General features: G+C 45.7%; 2 non-coding genes across 2 annotated transcripts; one reads left to right on the top strand and one right to left on the bottom strand.

Annotated features, from left to right (window-relative positions):
- Window positions 1–1,981: 1,981 nt before the first annotated feature.
- On the bottom strand, window positions 1,982–2,053 carry trnaw-cca (transfer RNA tryptophan (anticodon CCA)). Its single transcript has one exon. It is a non-coding gene; the product is annotated as a tRNA-Trp (tRNA).
- A 211-nt stretch (window positions 2,054–2,264) lies between these two features.
- On the top strand, window positions 2,265–2,336 carry trnaw-cca (transfer RNA tryptophan (anticodon CCA)). Its single transcript has one exon. It is a non-coding gene; the product is annotated as a tRNA-Trp (tRNA).
- Window positions 2,337–7,562: the final 5,226 nt, after the last annotated feature.

Genomic DNA, 7,562 nt, shown 5'->3' with positions numbered 1-7,562 from the left:
CATGATTCTTTTTTTTAAAACAGTCCACCCATGAGGCCACTAGGTCATTTGAAGGAAGGAAAAGGGATTCTAAACCCCCACAAGTGTTGCTAAAAACCAGCGAACAATATCAACTCTACTGACTTTCTCCTTGACCAGATCACGTGATCAAGGAAAAATGCCTGATCTTAACAGTGTGGTCTAGACCGAGTGCTCAGAACTGAACCTAAATGAGAGGTTAGGATGAAAGAGTTCTTGTCTCTCCTCATGTCTCCCCCCTCCCCGTTTTCTGTCTCCATACCTCCCTCCTTCTCCGAGGTTAAGACATATCGGTTCAAAAAATTCCTGCAATGTGTGATGGATGCCCCTTTCCCAACTCCCCACCCCCATCGCCCTCATCTCTCTGCCCCTCTCCATTTTCCACTCACATCCCCCTCTCTCTCCCTCTCTCCCACAGAACTTTCCCCCTCTGGGTGTCTACAAGGCCTTTGACCCTACCCAGGGGCAGTTTACTCCCCCTCCCCGCATCCAAGGAGAAAACACACAACAGCTAATCACAAAGGATAAGGAAGCTAGAAGGTTCTCTGCTGAGTCAAAACATTGGGGGGAAAAGCACACAGCAGGAATGGTGATAACAAGAGTAGCAGTACAAGTTATTTTATTCCATGCCTTCCGCAATATTTGGCAATTTTGGCATATGGTCTGAACAAGGGCATGAAAACACATAATCATGCTATTGAAATAACCTTGACCTCATAACAGTTATTTCATTATCACATAATTCACATTCATGATTTTCACATTCCTCCACACTCTAAAAGGGGGGTAGGAGGGTAGGGGGAAGAGGGGTAGGAGGTAGGAGGTAGGGGGGAGGTGGTAGAAGGTAGGGGGTAGTAGGTAGGGGGTAGGGGGTAGGAGGTTGGTGGTAGGGGGTAGGGGTAGGGGGTGGGGGGTAGGAGGTAGGGGGGTAGGTGGTAGGAGGTAGGTGGTAGGGGATAGGGGGTAGGAGGTAGGGGGTAGGGGATAGGAGGTAGGTGGTAGGAGGTAGGTGGTAGGGGTTAGGAGGTAGGAGGTAGGGTGGTGGGGGTAGGTGGTAGGAGGTAGAAGGTAGGGGCTGGCAGGTGGGTGGTAGGGGGGAGGGGTAGGAGGTAGGTGGTAGGGGTAGGAGGTCGGAGGTAGGTGGTAGGAGGTAGTGGGTAGGGAGTAGGTGGTAGGTGGTATGTGGTAGGAGGTAGGAGAGGAGGTAGGTGGTAGGAGGTAGGTGGTAGGGGTTAGGGTGGTAGGTGGTAGGGGGTAGGAGGTAGGTGGTAGGAGGTAGGGGGTAGGAGGTAGGAGAAGAAGGTAGGTGGTAGGAGGTAGGTGGTAGGGGGTAGGGGGTAGGTGGTAGGTGGTAGGGGGTCTGGTGATAACAAGAGTTGCAGTAGTAGTAGTAACTCCTGACCTTAACCCCTAACCCCTAGCCTAAGCCACCTAGCGAGAATTTGTAACATATCTTACGTTTTGTAAATTCGTAACATATCTTACGTTTTGTAAATGCGTAACATATCTTACATTTTGTAAATTTGTAACATATCTTACGTTTTGTAAATGCGTAACATATCTTACATTTTGTAAATGCATAACATATCTTACGTTTTGTAAATTTGTAACATATCTTACGTTTTGTAAATGCGTAACATATCTTACATTTTGTAAATGCGTAACATATCTTACATTTTGTAAATGCGTAACATATCTTACATTTTGTAAATGCATAACATATAAAACAAATTGTATTTCGTAACATATACCAAACGGGCAATAGACATGAAACATAATAATAGATTTAGATTTATCAGGGGTTGCTACAGCACCCCTACTTCCTGCGGCTATGTTGATATCCAGATACAATGTTAGCACTAGGTGTAAACGGGGGCTCTGTTGTCCCCTAAAGCTGTATATGTTCAGCAGCCATTTAATCTTTAATGTAATGAAACCCAGTTTTCATTCGAGCTCAAAATTATGACCCCGACGTGATTTGAACACGCAACCTTCTGATCTGGAGTCAGACGCGCTACCGTTGCGCCACGAGGTCAGATACTGTAGCTTTCAAACTGTCTAGCTTGTGAAAGTGCTGGTCGGCACAAGGTGGTTAGTATCTCATGACATACTCACGCCCGCGAAGCGCACGGAATGGTGACGCGACCAACCGCGCAGTGGCTGTGGCATGTCGTTGATTTTCTTTCCTGGACAAAAGTTCGATGGTGCATTCTATGAAACGTCTCAGACGCCGGACGTACATACAGGACTTCGTGGCGCAACGGTAGCGCGTCTGACTCCAGATCAGAAGGTTGCGTGTTCGAATCACGTCGGGGTCAATCGTTTTGCGCTTGAAAGAGAGTGGGTTTGCTCGAACCAGTAGTAGAGGTGAAAAGGCTACTAAAGCAACATGAAAAATAGAGGAAAACACAGTCTGTCCTTGCAGTCAGGAAGTATTATCATCAGAGAATGGTTTGTACATTCCAGGAAAGGTTAAGATGTTTTTCATATAGCCTGCTGTGTGTTGCTTAAACAGCCGTACAAATAAATAAAAAATTGACAGCTATTATCAATCAGTCTGTTATTATTATTGATGTATCTGTACCTCGATGGCGACACAGAGGTCAGGTAAGCAAAACACCCAGGGCTGTAAGCCACCCAGCACCTTGAGGAAGACCTGGGGTCGCACCTTGGGGGTCCGCTCGTCTGCAAAGTGGATCAGTTTGTCCAGCACCCGGCCCACTCCTCGGTACCTGGACACCTAGCAGGCAGACTGTTCACAGGCAGGATGTATAAACAATGATGTACATACTGTATACAGACATGCACAAATGACACATATAAATACACTCAGAAACATACAGTACACACACAACTATATATACTTGTGTATGTGTGCATCGTTACCACACACACACACACCACTACCCTAACCATTCCCCCCGAAGCATACCTCTGGTCAACTTCCCAGGGGAAACATAAGGAAGTATATTCTATGAAAGGGCCTCAGACACAACAACAAATCACAGGACTTCCTGGTGGTAGCATGTCTGGTAGCATGTCTGACTGTAAATCAGAAAGACGCGTGTTCATGTTATGATACTTTTTTGCATGAAACACAGAGAGGTGGCCAGAGACACGCACACACACAGATGAGGAAGCAGACACATTCCAACATTCAAATCCATCTAATGGGTATTACAGGCATCATCCCACACGTTGTTGTTGCTGCTGCTGAAGGGAATTTCTGTTTTTTTTTAACCTAGGTTATCGACTTGGTCACATGACAAGGGACATGGGGAGATTGGATCACATGACGCAGGGACTGAAACCTCTGTATGCCACTGTCCAGCCTCTTTCTGTACGGAGAGAGAGGGGAGGAGAGTGGAGCAGAGGAGAGAGAGGGGTGAGAGAAGGAGGGAGAGAGAGAGTGAGAGAGGGGGCAGAGAGAGAGAGGGAGAGAGAGGGGGCAGAGAGAAAGAGGGAGTGGAGAGACATTATTTCCTAGAGGTCTTAATGATGCCTATGTATGTTATGTTGTGAATTTGAACATGAATTATGCCCCTATTTAAGATTACTCTGATGTTTTTCGTATTATGTACCCAATGATTTATGAAATCTCATTGTGGTTTAACAGACGTGTTTAATACATCTTATTTACATACTTTATTTGAATATTTATGAAATGCATATTGTTATATTTGGTAGCACTTATTTGTTTTTCCTTGGCATCCAACCCCTTTCGATAAGTGGAACGGATGTGGGTGGGGCTAGGTCTACATAAGGGTGCTAATTTAAAAATCTCACAAAAGCTCTGAAGAAGGCCGTGAGGCCGATACGTAAAGCTCTGAAGAAGGCCGTGAGGCCGATACGTAAAGCTCTGAAGAAGGCCGTGAGGCCGATACGTAAAGCTCTGAGGAAGGCCGTGAGGCCGATACGTAAAGCTCTGAAGAAGGCCGTGAGGCCGATACGTAAAGCTCTGAGGAAGGCCGTGAGGCTGATACGTAAAGCTCTGAGGAAGACCGTGAGGCCGATACGTAAAGCTCTGAGGAAGACCGTGAGGCCGATACGTAAAGCTCTGAGGAAGACCGTGAGGCCGATACGTAAAGCTCTGAGGAAGACCGTGAGGCCGATACGTAAAGCTCTGAGGAAGACCGTGAGGCCGATACGTAAAGCTCTGAGGAAGACCGTGAGGCCGATACGTAAAGAACTGAGGAAGACCGTGAGGCCGATACGTAAAGCTCTGAGGAAGACCGTGAGGCCGATACGTAAAGCTCTGAGGAAGACCGTGAGGCCGATACGTAAAGCTCTGAGGAAGGCCGTGAGGCCGATACGTAAAGCTCTGAGGAAGACCGTGAGGCCGATACGTAAAGCTCTGAGGAAGGCCGTGAGGCCGATACGTAAAGCTCAGAAGAAGGCCGTGAGGCCGATACGTAAAGCTCTGATGAAGGCCGTGAGGCCAATACAGAAAGCTTATTAAAGATCAGTGATACTATCAAGAGCAGTGTGCGGTTTCCTTTTTCCTTCATCCTGTGGAGAGATATAAAAAAAACATGACACGCTATGGACTTTATTTTCAAAAGTTGACCTGATCTCTCTGTAGAATGTGATGCACTTTTTCAAATAGCTCATCAAGAAGAACAGTAGGCTATCGTCGCTGTCGTTTGAAAACCTCTTATTTGCAAAACCTTTCAGGAAGTGGAAAATAACATTTTCAAACTTTAGAATTGACTTTGATAAACATTTCTTGGACCTAGAGCCATGAAATGTTCAGGGTACATTTTGGCGAGTTACTGCTTTCAATACATGTCAAACAATGACAGCAAGGCTATATATTGAGAAGATCTGAAGGTATCAGTGTACCTCAGCTCAGAGTCATTTTCAGAAGAATTTGACAGGAGAGTTGGACTTCTGAGACAAAAAGGATCTCATATCTCCCTCTGCTGTTCATATGCTGTAATGACTTCAAATTCAGATGAGAACGAACAGAGACATGACACGGTATAAAAGTAGGGCTCTGTGTTTTGCTTGATCATGTGACATGCTCAGATTTTAACCTTTATTGAACGTTTTTTTTTATATACATATAAAAAAAACATAACCTCAGATGGTCCAGCACCATCCTCAGACAACTGCTTTCCTTTTCGGGGTATTTCTGCTTTCTGGATACGGCTTAAAATACAAGGATAAAATCTTGCAACACTATGGTACAATAAAATGCCACTGCACTGAATCTTCATAAATCCCTCCAATAGAATGGGATACATGAACCAAAACATTAAATTACACCAAACAGAATTATACCATTTATATTAGATGTGACAAAATGTGTCATTTGTTGAAACGAACCTGTTGGTAATATATACTGCTCAAAAAAATAAAGGGAACACTTAAACAACACACCGTAGATCTGAATGAAAGAAATAATCTTATTAAATACTTTTTTCTTTACATAGTTGAATGTGTTGACAACAAAATCACACAAAAATAATCAATGGACTCCAATTTATCAACCCATGGAGGTCTGGATTTGGAGTCACACTCAAAATTAAAATGGAAAACCACACTACAGGCTGATCCAACTTTGATGTAATGTCCTTAAAACAAGTCAAAATGAGGCTCAGTAGTGTGTGTGGCCTCCACGTGCCTGTATGACCTCCCTACAACGCCTGGGCATGCTCCTGATGAGGTGGCGGATGGTCTCTTGAGGGATCTCCTCCCAGACCTGGACTAAAGCATCCGCCAACTCCTGGACAGTCTGTGGTGCAACGTGGCGTTGGTGGATGGAGCGAGACATGATGTCCCAGATGTGCTCAATTGGATTCAGGTCTGGGGAACGGGCGGGCCAGTCCATAGCATCAATGCCTTCCTTTTGCAGGAACTGCTGACAAAACTCCAGCCACATAAGGTCTAGCATTGTCTTGCATTAGGAGGAACCCAGGGCCAACCGCACCAGCATATGGTCTCACAAGGGGTCTGAGGATCTCATCTCGGTACCTAATGGCAGTCAGGCTACCTCTGGCGAGCACATGGAGGGCTGTGCGTCCCCCCAAAGAAATGCCACCCCACACCATGACTGACCCACCGCCAAACCGGTCATGCTGGAGGATGTTGCAGGCAGCAGAACGTTCTCCACGGCGTCTCCAGACTCTGTCACGTCTGTCACGTGCTCAGTGTGAACCTGCTTTCATCTGTGAAGAGCACAGGGCGCCAGTGGCGAATTTGCCAATCTTGGTGTTCTCTGGCAAATGCCAAACGTCCTGCACGGTGTTGGGCTGTAAGCACAACCCCCACCTGTGGACGTCGGGTCCTCATACCACCCTCATGGAGTCTGTTTCTGACCATTTGAGCAGACACATGCACATTTGTGGCCTGCTGGAGGTCATTTTGCAGGGCTCTGGCAGTGCTCCTCCTGCTCCTCCTTGCACAAAGGCGGAGGTAGCGGTCCTGCTGCTGGGTTGTTGCCCTCCCACGGCCTCCTCCACGTCTCCTGATGTACTGGCCTGTCTCCTGGTAGCGCCTCCATGCTCTGGACACTACGCTGACAGACACAGCAAACCTTCTTGGCACAGCTCGCATTGATGTGCCATCCTGGATGAGCTGCACTACCTGAGCCACTTGTGTGGGTTGTAGACTCCGTCTCATGCTACCACTAGAGTGAAAGCACCGCCAGCATTCAAAAGTGACCAAAACATCAGCCAGGAAGCATAGGAACTGAGAAGTGGTCTGTGGTCCCCACCTGCAGAACCACTCCTTTATTGGGGGTGTCTTGCTAATTGCCTATAATTTCCATCTGTTGTCTATTCCATTTGCACAACAGCATGTGAAATTTATTGTCAATCAGTGTTGCTTTCTAAGTGGACAGTTTGATTTCACAGAAGTGTGATTGACTTGGAGTTACATTGTGTTGTTTAAGTGTTCCCTTTATTTTTTTGAGCAGTGTACTAAACTAGTGTGCTAGATTCCTCATAGGACCCCCCTTCCCCCATTATAATAGCCAATAACTCAACAAAAAAAGTAAGTAAGATTTCATCAATATAGTTTCGTAATTAGCTCCATTTATTAATGTATTCTCCGGATTAAATATCCTCTTGGAAATTGTACAGCAGGATATTCAGTTGCAGAGAGATAACTCCAATTATATGAGCTTTGATGAAAATAATGAGTGCCCAAATGTTGATTCATTTTTCATCAAAGAGTTTTATATTAAATACTGTAATTTTAAAGCAACGAAAGTCCCTCCCTTCACTCTAATACCTGCATCCCAAAGAGCACACTACCCCCTATATAGGGCACTACTTTTGACCAGAGTCCTATGGGCCCTGTTTAAAAGCAGTGCGCTACATAGAACATAGAGTGCTACTTGGGACACACTCATTCTTCCATTCTTCAGGCGACAATGTGCCATTGGGGCGGGCGAAGTGAATGAGCTCTGTGAATATCTCTGGTGCCCAATTTCTGCATTTGAGACATAACTCTGAGGATTATGGAGAACAGCAGTTAATTGTTTAAACCAATGAGGCTGAATGAGTCCTTGATTTTACGACTCCTTATTTTGAGGACGG

This window comes from Salmo salar, chromosome ssa20 (assembly GCF_905237065.1).
Source record: "Salmo salar chromosome ssa20, Ssal_v3.1, whole genome shotgun sequence".
NCBI lineage: Eukaryota > Metazoa > Chordata > Actinopteri > Salmoniformes > Salmonidae > Salmo > Salmo salar.
The sequence above is the reverse complement of the archived record's forward strand: the minus strand, read 5'-3'. Positions and strand labels throughout refer to the sequence as shown.